This window comes from Aquarana catesbeiana, linkage group LG04, assembly GCF_042186555.1.
Source record: "Aquarana catesbeiana isolate 2022-GZ linkage group LG04, ASM4218655v1, whole genome shotgun sequence".
NCBI lineage: Eukaryota > Metazoa > Chordata > Amphibia > Anura > Ranidae > Aquarana > Aquarana catesbeiana.
Genome location: NC_133327.1, coordinates 546,430,305 through 546,447,704, shown reverse-complemented (window position 1 = coordinate 546,447,704; position 17,400 = coordinate 546,430,305).

The following is a 17,400-nucleotide window of genomic DNA, read 5'->3' as shown; positions in this document are numbered from 1 at the left end:
TTATCATCATCACAGGATGCATCTTTTCCCTAGTGACAATTTTATCTGTGGTAAAATATATCACAAACTGTTCCAGCTATGCAGAGGTTAACAGGATTGAAGAATTACACAACAAAGTCTTACATTATTCAGAGACAAAAGAGATCTAGACACTGATATCAATATAGATGACAAGAGTGATAAAGATATTGATCTTAATACAAATGACAGAATATAATTCTAGATACGTTGATAACAATACAGCTGAAGATTTGTATGGATATGTATTTGTAGGACAGGGATATGATTGCTGTATGGAATTATATTTCATTCATAGTAATAATGTTGAGGTCAATGTTAAAATAGAATCCAAAACAAATTTTGTTAAAATGCTGGGATCTTATAGGTTAAACAACAGAACCCGGAACTTTTGAATGTAATATTTTGGGAAGGAGTTTTTGGTCAGTATTTGTAAAAGGTAATAATCTTTAAATATGTTTGAAGATAATGATAGTTTGCATTTGATATGTAAAACAAAAAAATGTATGTACCTCAAGATTCATTGGTAACTTGGAAAAGGAACGATGAATTTTTGGGAAGTTTTCTTCACAGTTCTACTATGATAATTCATAAAGGAATTTATGGTAGTGTGAATTGGATCAATAATACATTTGTTTATCAACAAATGAGAGTATCTTTGAATGATACTGGTATATATGAATGTTGCATATCAATAGTAAATTATCCAATGAAATGTGCGAAGGCAAGTGTTGTTGTAAGGTCTCCTAGGAAAACTCCATGTGTTGGTCAGAAAAGTGTCTCAGCAAATTCATTTCAGATTAACCATTTCCAATCCAGAACTCTTTTGAGAGAGGGAAAGTTTGTCATTATATTGTGGAACTTTAATGTTTCAGAATGGAAAATTTCTACAAGGTTTCCACAATGTCAAGGACATTTGGTTAATATGGAATTGGGTATTGAAAGATGGTTTGGAATTAATAATAGAAATCATAACAGAAATAAGCATGGTATTGTTGAAGGTATTTTAGGAGGGATTGGCACAATTGGGAGTATTACTAATAGTATGGATATTAATACTTTAAAGTCTGATCTTGAGACAGCTGGTTTAGTGGGTAGTAACGGGATTAAAATACAGAGAAATTTAAATGAAATTTTAGGAAATATGGTTATTAAAACAGCTAATATAATGGGTTCATCTATTTTACATCTTCAAAATATTACTCTTGATTTAATGTTAAGTGAACAACATTCTCATATTGCCAGAGTATGTTTAGAGATCCAGACTGAATATTGAACTAATTTTAAAATAATTGCACTAGCATTTCAGAGTGGAATAACCCCTCTTGGCATTTTACAGAATTTACCCAGAGAATATGTATATGCTATAAATCATACAGATTTATGGGTAAATAAATGGATAGGATGTAAACAGGATGTTTGTTATAGTTCTTCTATGATTCCAATAGCAGGACAAGAACAAATTTTGGTTCCAATCACTGTCTTGGGATTACCCGTCAGCAATACACAATTATTGTATTATAAATTACAGTATACAGATTTTGCATTTAACAATGAGAATTCTGAATTAGAACAATTAGATTTGTCATCATGTTTACAATTTCAGTCTAAAGTTATCTGTTTACCTAATCAAGATAAAAGTATTTTTCATTCTTGTTATCATAATCATACATTGTGTTCAGCAAGAATAGAAAAAGTTGAAATAATTTCTGAATTAATTACTCGTGTAGATAAAAAGAAGGTTTGCTTCCAGATCATGTCAGATACAGAAAGGGTTAAAACTTTTTTCTCTTCTTGTACAAATACAGAAAACCTAAATCAAGGCTTGCATTGTATAAAAGGAGACATTGTAGCAATAAGTATTAATGGGTTTAGAACAAATTTAACAAATATGCTTATGAAAAATATAAGTGCTCTTCCCACACAATATAATATATCTCAGATAGATGAATTTCCTTGGGAAGAATGGGCAAATGTAATTCAGAAGGATAAAGGTTTATTGATAGCTTTGGCTAAGGAACTTCAGAATGCAGAAATATTGTTTAAACATGAACAAGGTAATTTGCAAGAGATATCTCATCAATGGTCAGAATTTTCAGGAAGTAATTGGTGGAAAAAATTCAGTAATAGTGTATCAATTTGGGGAAAAACTTCAAAAACCTCAGAAGCAGGAAATATTTTATCACATCTTATAGTTATTCTTTTTATTATTATTATGTTATTCATTATATTCCAGTTATGTTTGATGTTTAGAATGAAAAAATTATATTATCGAATTAGAAATGAAATCAAGAAAGGAGATGATTTATTGCAAAATAAGCTTAAGAGAAAGATGGGTTTTGGTATTGCAGACTCGGTTGGTGATGGAAATACATTTGGAGTTATTGGATCAAAGTCAGTATGAATGGGACATGTATGCTATGAATGGATAAAATATGATTGTTATTCATATTTCAGAGGGGAATGTTATATTCTTAATATCTAAATTTTAATTGGCTTTATTAAAAAGAATATGCATTTTCCATAATTGTGTGAATGATAGGACTTTGAGCTAGTGATATCCAGATGGCGACTCATTGACTAAGACTGCAGGTCAAGACCCTGTCAGAATTTGATGGATTTTGTAAATAATATATGTATGGGTTGAAAATCTTCCTATGTAACCGATACTCTGTTTGATATATGCGTTTATGTTTTAAGAGGTCTGATAGTCTCTCACATATATCTGGTTTCATGTTTAAAAGGTTTGGTAAAGTAGGCCAGATGTTGCTCTCTGTTAACCCCACTCTTAGGAAGGAGGAGAAAGGGGAGTGTATGGGAGGGATTTGTGTTTGGGTGCAAATTTGAAAGACTGAGTTCATATATTCAAAGGATAAACAGCCTTCTACCTCTTGCTTACATCTCCTGCTTCAAAGCCAGACACATCTCCCTCTTCAAGACACACAGCTATTCTATGCATACAGAATTTCTTCCAGGACACAAGAAGTTAATCGACCATCTTAGAAGAGTAACACAAAGGAAGCACATGGTCTAATGATTTTAAGAACTTTTTTTCAGATCTTTGAAACAAATGAACTATATTTGAACATTTTTTGGATATATGAAACAACACTAATTCTGAATATGAATGTACTATTTTTGTAAGTATTTTCCAAGTTCTATGTGTGTACAATAAAACACACAGTTTGATTTAAGCTGACTCAAGCAGAAATAATTCCAAATTCGTCTCACGAGAAATCATCATTATTGAAGGCTTTTTATACAATGTTAAGCCATTTATTTCAGGTACCCCCATAGCAAGAAGCAAGAAAGACATCTTCACAGTAAGAGCTGTGAATATGTGGAATAGACTCCCTCAAGAACTAGTTCTGGCCAGCTCAGTAGATTGTTTTAAAAAAGAGCTGGATGCATTCCTGCATTCCTTAGAGGTAATAATGCTAGGGGTAGTTGTTCCAGGGAATATCCAATTGCTTCCGGAGGATCAGGAAGGAGTCTCCCCCCATTGGAGCAAAATGGATCATGTTTTTTGTAGTTTTTTGCCTTCCTCTGGATCAACTGTGGTATAGGATAATGTATTTGGAGGTTTTCTATTTATGTTTTTTTTTAATTGGTTGAACTAGATGGAGTAGTCTCTTTTTTCAATCTGACTAATTATGTTATGCCTTGTTCACTCTTGCTCAAAATACTGATGCTTAACTAACACGCCTATAGAGTTAATGCGAGTGGTTCATTGAGTTTGTGGCTTGTATAATGCATGTTAAAGGCGAGTTCAAAATGTTCCTCAAATGCCCTATGCACTTTTGAAGCACAGAAACGCAACACGACACAAACACTTCCTGTTTTTATAATGTTTACTGTTCATAGTATTAATTGCAGGCTGCTTTACTAGGAGTTTGAGGAGAGTTAAAAATGCACCTCAAACTCCTGCTTTTAATACCAGTGTCAACAGGGCCTAACAATATTTATTGGGTGCTCTGGTCCGGTAATGTGATTGGCTCCTAGCGCCAGCTTCAGGGTAGAGGAGGGACAGCCAAAAACGGATCCCCTATAGTAAACCCATGGGTGACGTCACCGACCAGGCATTGCAAGCATTATCAGCAATCTCTCCTTTCCCCTGAAGTTGGCCATTGGGGAGATCACCTGGCCTGACCAGAGTGCCCAGGCAATAGGTAAGTATACACATCTTTCCACTACAGACTAGTTAGAATAGGGTTTAGAATGAGGGTAGATGCAGGTTTAGGATCAGATCGGTTTTAACTGGACTTCTACATCAAGCTCCTGAACATCTAACACAGGGAGGGAGGAGTGAAGGCCAATGGCAACCCCCCTAGATTGACAACAGGGATTACTGCTAACACACTAACTAGGATTTTATCTCATAAATATAGTAGTGTTTTTAAAGTGTGTCTCCCTTAGAAACAGACATTTCATTTGCTGTCTATGCATGGCCTAGAGCACCTGGGAGCATTTCTGTGGATTGTTCAACCTCAGCACATTAAGAGATCCAAATTTAATGTTTATTATGGCAGAACAAGAATAAGAGATCAACAAGGCTTGTGCAAATTAGGGACCCTCCAGCTGAGATCCCAAGGGAAGGAGGGGATAAAACATAAAAAAATCTAAAAATCCTTATTTTCTGTAATTTTGCACTAATACATTAACTAAACAGTGCTACTATAGCTATAGTAACAGATGGTCAACAAAAATTTATGGCAAGAAATAAAATTGATGTAGTGTTACATACAAAGTTTTGCTTGTGTAATATCTTTATTAAATATTATGATATATGGAAATATATTTAAACCATTGATTGCGTTTCTCCACACATTATACAACTTCCAGGTTCCCAAGTGTGTTACTGTGACCCTATCTACTTCAAAGGACTGTCCATTATTTTGTTTGTTTGTCACATCTTACATGGGTTGTAAAAAGCAACCTTTTTTAGATCCTCAAACCAGGTTGCAACCCATGGACATTTGTTAGCTGTGACTAATGGGTGTACCTTATACCAGCCACTGCACAGAAAGGACAGTATATAGTATATTGTTACCAAACCACTCAGTAAGACCAGACATAAAATAACTTCATACTGTGCAATGTAAATATTGTTTTGTGCGTTGTTTGTAAATGTTAGGTAACCATACCAAGAAAAGTATATTGTTGATTGAAGTATTGATTGATGTATTGATACTGATTGAAATATACACTTAACCTAGTCAACATACAGTACCACTTTAACTTTATATAAGGTTTATTGGTACATTGATTATCCTTATTATAATACATATCTTAACAAAATGTTGTTTTAAACCCAAAGCCTTACTTTATTATCACTACATATACCTGGAAACTATTGTTAAACTATTCATTTGGTCTAGTCTGCCATTGAAATTGATACATGCAGTGAATATACTGCAGCTTAATGTATAAACAAAAATGTTTAGTTCTAATTGCACACATTCCAACTCATTTACCAAGTCCAAGCTTTTCAGAAATTGTGTATGCTAGAAAAAATGTTGTTTTGACCTGATTTAGTGACTCAGCCTAGGACAATTCTGGTGGGATTCAAGCTGTCAGCTTCACTCAGTTGCAAGCTATCTTGTCACATTTTTTTTAAATATCACCAGGCAGCTAATGCATGCCGCACCTATTTCATTAGCATGGTCATTTTAAAAGCACAAACTAGACATACCAGATCTTTATGGAACTACTGATTAATTTAAGTGCAAATGATAAGAACTTTACATCCAATGTTCAGTTTTTAGTTACAGATACAGTTACACATAGTGTGATGTATTGTTATACATATATTAGGAGACATTTCTGAATAATAAATTGCAGCTGAGTTCAACACAGTTGACTCATTATATTTTTTACAAAAGGCCACTACCTAATAGTTCAGTTTTAACTGAATTATTCACTGGAATCATTCAGTTTAGCTGGAATATTTTATCATGTTTTTACAATGTTTACTGTCTCTATAGAAATTGGTATTCAGTTTAGTGAATTGCTATTTGCATTGTTTAATTCTTCACAACATATTATGTTTATGAATATCCTAAGACATAATGATTTGCCAGATTTCCACTCCACTTAAAATTGTGTCTGTGATATAAATATTCACAGCAATTTTCCAAATTATGACACTAAAGACGTTTACCTATATCATCAATTATTTTCCCTTCCTTAAAAAAAACAGGAAATGCGCCCCTTTGAGAGGTTTTTGCTAAACACATTGAGAAATATATCCTGATATAAATCCTGTAAGAGAAAAGTGTTTTGCTTTTCTAGATATTGTTTTTATTTTTCTTAGAGCATCTAGAATTTACAACCTTACTTGGGTAGCAATGCTACAGTTATGCATAGATCCACATTTTTTTTTCTTGATCCATGAAGCACCAAAGAGCAGCATCACAGAGCTGGACCTGGCAGATAGGCAGATGACGAGGAAGAATGCAAAAAAGATAATTACAGCAACACCATTAGCACCTACATAGAGGTATATCCTTCCGGACAATGAAAACTGAAAATGGTGTCAGGGTCTGAACCAGAGCCTGTGACCTCTGTGGTGTTTGGCTGTACCTCTTCATGGTGTGCCACCTAAGATGCTGGAGAACTACCTATCTGATCCTTTGTACAACTTTGCCTTGTACCTTGTTCTGATTAACTTTTAACTCTTTATTCCTCCCATTAACTTCATGATTTATGCCATGTTTCTGTACTTCCTGTTTGTCAGATTATTGTGTTTTTCTCTGGCCAATATCTTTCCCCTTTCACTCCATCCATATCTTCAATACCACTCAATAATGGCATTTGGCTTGTTTCTTGATTATGCATCCACTTGATCCCAGCCTGCAACCGTTAGTTATTGGCCTTTGGTTTGTAACTCGACTATGCTTCTGCTTGATCCCAACCTGCCACTTCTTGTTACCGACTTTTGACTAGTTTACTGACTATGCTTCTGCTTGATCCCTACCTGCTACATCTGCTACTGGAGATCAACTTGCTCATCTCCTGGTGTGGTGATTCTGAGGACCGTGACCTGGCACTAGCATGCAGCAAAACCCATCTCCACCATCAAGAGCTCTGGGGAAGACAAGGTAGTAATTAGACTCCATGCCTCAAGTGAGCTCATGTCATCCGCCAGGGTGATATGCTAATGTACTCAACCTGCTGGTTGGTGGGAGCCTCTCTACTGCTATAGCTCTGGTCTCTGAGTCTGACCCCTGACCATGACAGAATAATATGGTCCAAACGTGGAGGCTGCTATAGTAACTATTTTGGCTCATTTCAGGCAGCAAATTGCAGAGATGCAAGAGTTTGGTGTCACTGACCAAAAAACATTTTTCAAACTGGAAATTGTGGTGAAAGGGCAATAGGAAGAAATCCATGATCTGTAGAGACAAATGCTGGACTTACAATTCCGAGATGATGCTAATGCATGTATGCCTCTACATGCATTAGCCTCAATGCAAACCTCCTCCATTACAGAGGTTTCCTTAACTGATATTGAATTTATTTCCAAATGCGACCCATTGCATTTACTTCTGAGAAAAAGAAGATATTGTTTGTTATCAATCTCTTGACTGAAGAATCCCTAGCTTGGGCCTCCCCTTATGTTGAACAAGACATTGCAACTCTAAATCATTTTGAGACTTTTGTGACCACAATGAATCAGGGTTTTGATAATCCCAACCACTGCGCTACTGCTGAAGCAAAGTTGCATAGTTTGTGGCAGGGTAGATGCTCTGTTGCTGAGTACACAGCTGAATTCCAACATTGGATCTCAGATACTACTTGTATCAGCAGTGCAAAAAAGTCAGTTCCACCAAGGGCTCTCTGATCAAGTAAAAGATGGACTTGCCAGAGTAAAGACCCCAAATGATCTTGAGCCTCTTATCCAATTATGTATCTGAATAGATAATAGACAGAAAGGATGAAGGAGAGACTAAGAATTTTTGGAAGTAATGGTGGCATATGTTTCTTTGCTAGTCAGTTTGTTCAGAAGGATCCAAAAGTTTCTCCGGATTCTCACACTCCCAAACCTATGCAGGTTAATGCTGTTGAAAGATTAATTTCTAATCAGGAGAAAATGAAATGACATTCGGAGAACGTATGTCTGTATTGTAAGGACTTTGGGCATTATGCAGTCCAAACAAAATAAAAGAACAATTGCTGCACCTGATTTTACAGTGTCTGAGCAAATAAACTCCATTACCCAGTTTATCTCCCCACTGATTCATGAAGAAAATAAAGTTAATTCTCTACCATCTCATTTTGTCATCCCTATTCAACTTACCACCAAGTGCTGTGAAATTCCTTGCTCTGCTATGCTGAACCCCAGGGCTGGGGGAACTTTATGAATATAGAATTCACCCACAGCAATAATATTCAAACAAGAAATAAATCAGCCTCTATTGATATGGAGATGCTTAATGGTTCACCTTTATGGTAAGGACCTGTTACCCATTAAACCAGCCCTCAAAATTTTAACTCGCCTGCTCCCATCGGAGGGGGGGGCAGGCGCCGCCGACAGGCGGGGTTGAACGGGAGACAATTCTCCTGCCAGCCTCCGCCCCTTGTCATTCTCTTAGCAGGGCCTGGCATAGAGCAGGAGTCTAAAAACAACTCGATAAAGTGTGGGGGTGGGACGGGGCGGGTGTTGCCAAAGTTTACTTTTCCTTTGAACAAGCTGGTGATTGGTTGCTTGGACCACCTACCAACAAATCACCAGCTTGTTAGTAGGAAAAGTTAACTTTGGCAGCGCCCTCTCCCCTGTCCAGAGTTGTGCTCCGCTGTAATGCCCCATACACACGGTCGTATTTTCCGATGGAAAATGTGTGATAGGACCTTGTTGTCGGAAATTCCGACCGTGTGTAGGCTCCATCACACATTTTCCATCGGATTTTCCGGCACACAAAGTTTGAGAGCAGGATATAACATTTTCCAACAACAAAAAATTAAACGAAACGGAAACGGAAATTACAATCGTGCGTACACAAATCCGACGGACAAAGTGCCACGCATGCTCAGAATAACGAAAGAGATGAAAGCTATTGGCCACTGCCCCATTTATAGTCCCGACGTACGTGTTTTACGTCACCGCGTTTAGAACGATCGGATTTTCCGACAACTTTGTGTGACTGTGTGTATGCAAGACAAGTTTGAGCCAACATCCGTCGGAAAAAATCCTAGGATTTTGTTGTCGGAATGTCTGAACAAAGTCCGACCGTGTGTACAGGGCATAAGTCTCTCTGCATCCTAAATCACTGAAAGTGTCATTCATTGGTTTTATTTATTTTTGAATGCTATATTTAACACTCAAAAGACATGCTGGTAGGTTAATTAGCTTCTGTTTAAATTGGCCCTAGTATATGAATGTGAGTTAGGGACCTTAGATTGTAAACTCCTTGAGGGTAGGGACTGATGTGAATGTACAATGTATATGTAAAGCACTTCGTAAATTGACGGCGCTATATAAGTACCTTAAATAATAAATAATAATAATATTATAACATATTTAGTTAACAAGGCAGTAATAATGTATACAGTGCCTATAGTAGCCAATCCTATTTTATCCTTATTTTATTTATCACAGTCAGATCAATGAAATATGCTTTATGTTAATATTGTTAAAGTTGTTGTTGTTAATATTTATTTGTGTAACTTAATTCTGCATAAAACATTTAATAGTGTAATTTCATGAGATAATTTACAAGGGCGTGTTTAGGAGAAGAATTAGGGGTGGGGCAGGGTAGGGGTTGGGTGGAGCAACTGGTGGGGCGAGTAACTCCTAAGACCTGGCTAGTAGCTCGGGACTTCAAATTTTGAGCTCTGCATTAAGCAGTTCCTCTAGTACACCAGTTTGCGGCTGACTACCTCACCCAAATTTCAAGTCATCCTGGGCATCCTTGGTTTCTACCCATAATCCCTCCTTTAACTGGGGACCATATACTATAAATTTTACATCACCCCCATTGCAAGTTACATTGCAGAGAACCTTCTCAAACAAGTTCTCCAACAATCAAGGAATGACAAGTTTATTAGGTAACTACCCAGTAATATGAAAAGCTGCCTCCACAATAATATATCTGTGATAAAAAGAATGCCAATCAATTACCTCCTCATCTCCTGTATGATTGTCCGACAGGAGCAGAAATACCTTTTGGTCACCTTTTCAATCTGTTAGAACCTGAATTAAAGGTGTTCAGGGAGTGGTTTGTTTGGAAGGGCTCTATTAGACACTCAACGTCTCCTGCAGGTGTAACCCTGTTCTTTGTTGAAAAAAAAGGACTTCACATTGCGTCTGTGCATAGATTACAGGGATTTGAATAAAATAACTTTTTAAAACTTCCCTTAATCTCTGAAATGTTAGAAAGACTCCGTTCTTTAAAAACTAGACTTACTGGGGCATATAGCCTTGTCTGCGTTCATCAAAGAGACAAATGGAGAACCAACACTTCAACAATGATGTTTTTCAAGATCTGTTGTACCAGCTTATGATAGTTTATCTGAATGATAGTCTCATCTTTTCTGAAAACCTGGAGGAGCATACTTACACTGTCTGAAAGATTAACCACTTTCCGCCTATGCTATAGTGAACGACGGCTAAAGCGTGGGCTTCCAGTGCCAGAAGGGCCTCAATAGATGTCCTCCCATTATCACGTTGCTTGCAAGCCCCCTGGGGCGCACGGCCGGTGCGCACTGTGATCGCTGGGTCCTTCGGACTCGGATGATCACAGAACAGGGTAAAGGGCCAATCAAAGCAGGCCCGTTACCGCATGATCACCTGTCAGCCAATGACAGCTGATCAGGAAGTAAACAGAAGCCAGTTATCGGCTTTTTTTCTCCTTACGATCAGCACGAGGAGACAAGAATAAAACTGGTAACCAGTTTCTGTTACAGGGACATCGGTCCCAATCTGTGCCACCTATCAGTGCCCACAACTGTTGCTAATCAGTGTTCATGAGTGCCATCTATCAGTGCCACCTATCAGTGCCCACCAGTGCCACCTTTCAGTGTCATAAATGCTGCCAATCAGTGCCAACTATCAGTGCTGCCAATCAGTGCCCATCAGTGCATCATCATCAGTGTCATCTACCAGTGCTGGCTACCAGTGCCTATCAGTGCCCATCAGTGCACATCAATGCCGCCTATCAGCGCCACCTCTCAGTGCCCATCAGTGCCACCTATTAGTGCCTCCTCATCAGTGCCCACCAGTGCAGCCTCATCAGTTCCCATCAGTGCAGCCTCATCAGTGCCACCTCATTATTCCCCCCTCATCAGTGCCTATCAGTGCCCATCAGTGTAGCCTCATCAGTGCACATCAGAGAAGGAGAAAAATTACCTGTTTGCAAAATTTTATAACAAACTATGCCAACTTTTTTTTTCAAAATTTTCAGTATTTTTTTGTTTCTTTAGCAAAAAATAAAAAACCCAGTGGTGATTACATACCACCAAAAGAAAGCTCTATTTGTGTAAAAAATAATGCTAAAAAATTTGTTTGCATGACCGTGCAATTGTCATTCAAAGTGCAACAGCGCTGAAAGCTAAAAATTGCCCTGGGCAGGGAGGGGGTGTAAGTGCCCAGTAGGCAAGTGGTTAAGCAAGTGTAAGTTTGAACAAACCCAGGTCCAGTTCTTGGGATACATATATATATATATATATATATATATATATATATATATATATATATATACATATAATATACATATTATAATGCACATAATACAATGAGTTGTTGGATTTGCCAACTTCTACGGTAAAGATGAAACTTCTTTAAGGTAATAGCACCAATTATGCAGCTGACAAAGAAAGGGATGTCCTTTGTGTGGTCACCTGAGTCACAGACTGCCTTTATTAAGCTAAAGATTCCTTTCACTTCTGCACCAATACTTTTCACATCCTGATGCTGAATTACCTTTTATCATGGAAGTGGCTGCTTTAGACTTTGCGGTAGGAGCTGTCCTTTTTCAGCAAAAAGCAGAAAAGATGCAGTTTCATCCTTGCGCTTATTTCTCTCATTTAATGTCTTCGCCCCAAAGGAATTTTAATATTGTGAATAAAGAGTTGCTGGCAATTAAGGAAACCTTTTTCTGAATGGAGGCACCTGCTGGAAGGGGTTATTCATCCTGTAAGTGTTCTCATTGATCATAAAAATTTGGAATTTCTTTGTTTTGCCAAGAGATTGTCTTTTAGTCAAGCACGTTGGTCTCTATTCTTCCAGTTTAAATTTTTTTATCTTGTATCAACCTAGGTCAAGGAATGGTAAGGCCAATGCACTATCAAGGATGTTGCCTGAGCCTCTCCAGGAAGGCAACTTTGAATGTACAATCCTGCCTCAAAAGAACTTCCTAGGGGCCACAAGATATTCTTAAGTCTCCTCAAAGAGGGGTATGAGAATGATCCACCTCCTAAAGGTATAAACCTCAAGTACAAGAATGGCTTTTGGACTCAAGTGCATCTTCCCCGTGTACCTGAATTGGTTTGGGTAGAAGCCCTCAGGTTGATGCATCACTTTAAACTTGCAGGGCACTTCTGGGTTTCTAAGATGGAAGAACTTTTATCACATTCCTTTTGGTAGCCTAGTTACAAGAAAGATGTCAAGAACTATGTGACCTCATGTCTGACCTGTGCACACAGTAAGACATTCTGATCTTCTCTTTTGGGGTTACTCCAACCACTCCCTGTTCCACCAAGACCATGGGGATTAATTTCTGTAGACTTCATGGTCAATCTTCTTCCTTTGAAAGAGATAACCACTATATTGGTAGTCATCAACCGTCACTAAGGTGGCTAATTTTTTAACAGTTAAGGAGGTACCCTTTGCTGAACAAACTGTGGAGTTGTTGGTTTGAGCAGTCTTTAATAGAGTTGGGCCAAACACCCCTCGGTTCTGTTCCGCCAGAACATCTCAAAAGTTCGAACCTCGTACTTAGAACCCAATTAAAGTCTATGGGACCCAAACCTGAAAAAAGTGCCCATTTTGAAGGCTTATATGCAAGTAATTGGCTGTAAAAAGGGTATGTAGGCTTGGGTATTGCCCAGGGGGACATGGATTAATGCAAAAATGTTTTTTTTAAAGATAGTTATTTAAGGAGCAGTGATTTCAATGATGTCTAAAGTGAAACAATAACAATGAAAAATTCCTTTAAATATAGTGCCTGGGGGGTCCTCTTAGTCTGCCTGTAGAGTGGCTTATCTGTACCGTGTATAGAACCTGCTGCACAAAAACTGACATTTAGAAAAAAATGACATTTAAATTGATTTTCCACCGCAAGCTTTCTTTATTTTGTAAACAACACCTGTATGATGAGGCCACATTTTCATGCACTCGGAACAAGATTAGACATTTTTTGGATAAATTCTGGTGTCTCTTTGGCAAACTTTGGATGGAAATAACAAAGTTTTGCACCACAGTAAGCAAGCTTTATGTGAAGAAGCCAAATTATAGTACACTCAGGCCAAGATTAACAATTTTTCCTCTACTTTTCATCCTCAGTCTAATGGTCAGACTAAGGGGACCAATTAAACTTTGGAGCAGAACGCTTAATGTTTTTTCAGTTAGCTTTAGGATGACTGAGTTTTCTGATAACAATCCTAAACATAGCTCCACTTCCCAAAGCCCTTTTTTCTTAAATACTAGGTATCATCCAGTTTTTATTCCTAATATCCCTATCTCCACTCCAATTCCTGCTGTTACCAACAGATTAACTACATTACAGGAGATTCAGAAGAAATCGATTGATGCTTTGAACAAGGCTCAGGAATATTACAAGTAGGCTGCTGACAGACATCACAGATCACTCTCTACTTTTCATGTGGGTGACAAAGTGTGTCAAAAAATGTTCCATTTGCTAAGTTGGGTCAAAATTTTACGGGACATTTTCAGATCTCCGCTCAAATCAACCCAGTCACCTTTTACTTAAAACTTCCTCATACTATGAAGATTCACCCTGTTTTTCACGTATAACTACTAACGATATGCAGTGTGTTCCTGTCTGTGTTCCTGTGTATGACCTGGCCTGGCTGACTTCTCTTCCGATACCTGTGCCTGTTTTGGCTCCTTACTACTCTGCTTTCTGGCTTCCTGACCCTGGCTCGTCTTATTACCTGCTCTGGCATCCAAATCCTGGATTCCGTTTTTGACTACATTCCTGTATTGTATTATTTTTTGCTATTTCAATAAAGGTGCCATTTTAACTGCATTTTCTGTCTCCGCCTGGTTTATGCTTCCTGACATAGACACCTTCCAGTGGGCCTCCTACAACCCATACACAGTGGGGAGAGGCCTTGGACCCACTTGTCTATTTTTTTTTTGTGGATTCACCCAACTCCCAGGGCAATGCAGTTATTCTTATGGTGGTTGACTGGTTTTTGAAAATGCCTCCTTGCATTCCGATAAAGAAGTTGCCTGTGTCCAAAGAACTGGCATCAATTTTCACTCGGGAAGTCTTTCGGTTACATGAGTTACCTAAAGTTATCATCTCGGACAGAGATAGCCAGTTTGTGTCCAGGTTTTGGTGAGCCTTTTGTGCACAGTTGGGAATTCAGCTTTGCTTCTCCTCGGCAAATCACCCGCAGTCCAATGGTGCCACAGAACAGGCCAAGCCTTGGAGCAGTTCACACATTGCTATATTTCTGACCACCATAACTGGTTGGACCTGTTACCTTAGGTGGAGTTTGCTCACAATAGCACCATCAACCTGATTATCTCCTTTTATGGCTAACTATGGGTTCCAGCTATCTATGTTGCCTGCCACAGTCATTCTGCAGGGAATTCCTGCATTAGAGGAACATCTTCGGGAACTCCGTTCTACTTGGGTGCAGGTCCAAAAATCCTTGTAACACTCCAGAGAGTAGTACAGACTCCATGCTGACCGCCGATGCCTACCTGTACCCTCCTACCAAATTGGGAAGAGGGTCTGGCTGTCTTCCCGAAACCTCCGACTCTATATTACCTCACTAAAACTGGTGCCTCTGTACATTGGGCCTTTCCGCATACTCTGTAAGGTTAACCCAGTGGCCTATGCATTAGATCTTCCTTCCAACGTCTGTATTTCCAACGTATTACATGTTCATTATTAAAACCTTTGGTGTGCAGCCACTATGCTACCTCGGTACCACACTCTTGCCTGTTTCAGGTTGACAACCATGAGGAATAGGAGGTAAAATCTATCATTGACTCCAGTACGTTTTGTGGACACATACAATATCTAGTTCACTGGAGGGGTTATGGTCCGGAGGAACTTCATGGGTGTCATCTTCAGATGTACATGCCCCTGCTACTTATGGGCAGCTCTTTTCTTTCATTGCTCAGAGCTGCTCAGCTGTCAGTTAATTAACAGCCACTCCTTGTTTCTACAGTGAATCACCTGGTTACCATTAACCTGCCTCATTAATTCAGCCTACAGCCAGACCCTCTTTGGTTATTTATTGAGCTTGGCTCATTCTCTCCTCACCCTTGCATGGTCAGTGATATCCAATGTGTTCCTGTCTGTGTTCCTGTGTATGACCTGGCTTGTCTGACTTCTTTTCTGATACCTGTTCCTGCTTTGGCTCCTTACTGATTTCTGGCTACCTGACCCCGGCTTGTCTGATTACCCGCTTTGGTATCCAAATCCCTGGCTTTGGTTTTTGACTACATTCATGTATTGTGTTCCTTTTTTCTTTTATCATGACTGCGACATTGCAGCGGACAGATCGGACACTTTTGACACTATTTTGAGACCAATGACATTTATATAGCGATCAGTGCTATAAAAATGCACCGATTACTGTGTAAATGTCACTGGGCAGGGAAGGGGTTAAACACTAGGGGGCAAACAAAGGGTTAAGTGTGTTCCCTGGGTGTGTTCTAACTGTAGGGGGATGGGCTCACTATGACAGAGATCACTGCTCCTGATCACTGGGAGCAGTAGACCCCTGGCATGTTGCTAGGCAGAACAAAGGCATCTCCCCATTCTGCTCTCCATGTCAAGATCGTGGGCCACCGGCAGACATCGAGTCCATGGGACCTGGGGACATGCTCCCACGGCATGCGGCAGGCATGCATGTGCCTGCTAGCCACCAATGATGCAGCGAAGTACATTGTTTCGCGCACCTGTGCCACTCTGCCGATGTATATCGGCGTGAGCCGGTCGGCAAGTGGTTAAAGGTGTGATTTTAACTGCATTTTCTGTCTATGCCTGGTTTATGGTTTCTGACACCTGGCTCAAATATAATACAAGAACGGAAAAAATAAATAAAAACAGTTTATTACATCTTTATTACAGAACACAAAAACAATTCTCAAAACATACACTGTAGGCTTAGACCATAGGGTAACATAACTCCACATACAACTCTCATAAGTTGAAGTGGAATGGTCTTGTTCTAGAAGCTTTCTGAAGTGTTTCAAGTATAACTCTTCATCAGGGGTGTTAATACACCTGGATTTACAAGAATGAATAATTATAAACATAACAAAACTAAACAATAAAAACAAATTACAAAATACAACAAGTGCTCTGAATGCTCACAAACTCATAGAGAGGCTAACACAGATGAGAGTTAAAAATAATAAGCCTGGTAGTGTGGTGATGCAACCCCATGGTGATATGGTCCCAAAAGGGAAAAGGGACAATTATAAATGAAGAGATTCATACAAAATCTGTACACTCATACTGAAGGACCCCCCCAAAAAAAAAACAGGAATTTAAAAAAATGCAAAAAAATAACAAAAAAGCAAACAAACTAACCTTAACCACAGTGGGTCCATTCAAGAGCATGGCCATCTGGAACAGTTCAACACCAGGGAGGGTGCAGACAACCATGCTTTCAAGGATCTCCCTTAAATATGGTACAAACAGGAAATTGCTGAAAGCACAACTACCAAAATTATAAACAACACAGGAAACAGACCAAATGAAGTTACCATGTATGTATAAACCTAAACTGCTGCTCTCTATTGAACCCACCACCACAATTATGCAGGATATACATCATCACTAGACTGGAAATTATGTCACTGCACGTATACAACCGTGGCATGTGGTGGCCGTCTTGGAACACCCAATTGTGTACAAAGCACCTGGAATATCAGCGGACCTAGAAGGGAAGCCACAGCCAGGCCAGACATCCACTGACACACCAGAATAAATGTAAAGAGAGAACACAGGAAGTACCACCTAAGTGCAGTCTTAAAATCAGGGTTTTAATGGCAAGGTACATATAAACACTCGCAAGAGATAGGTAAAACATAAGCTCACCTGTAATCCGGTAGTCCAGGGTCTCCTAATGTCTGGAAGGGGCTCCAATGCATGGCTGTGTTGATAGGGAATCCGCAGCGTGTCCTGTGGCCATCAGGAAAGCTATTGGAACCAGTGTGGAATGCACAGAAAT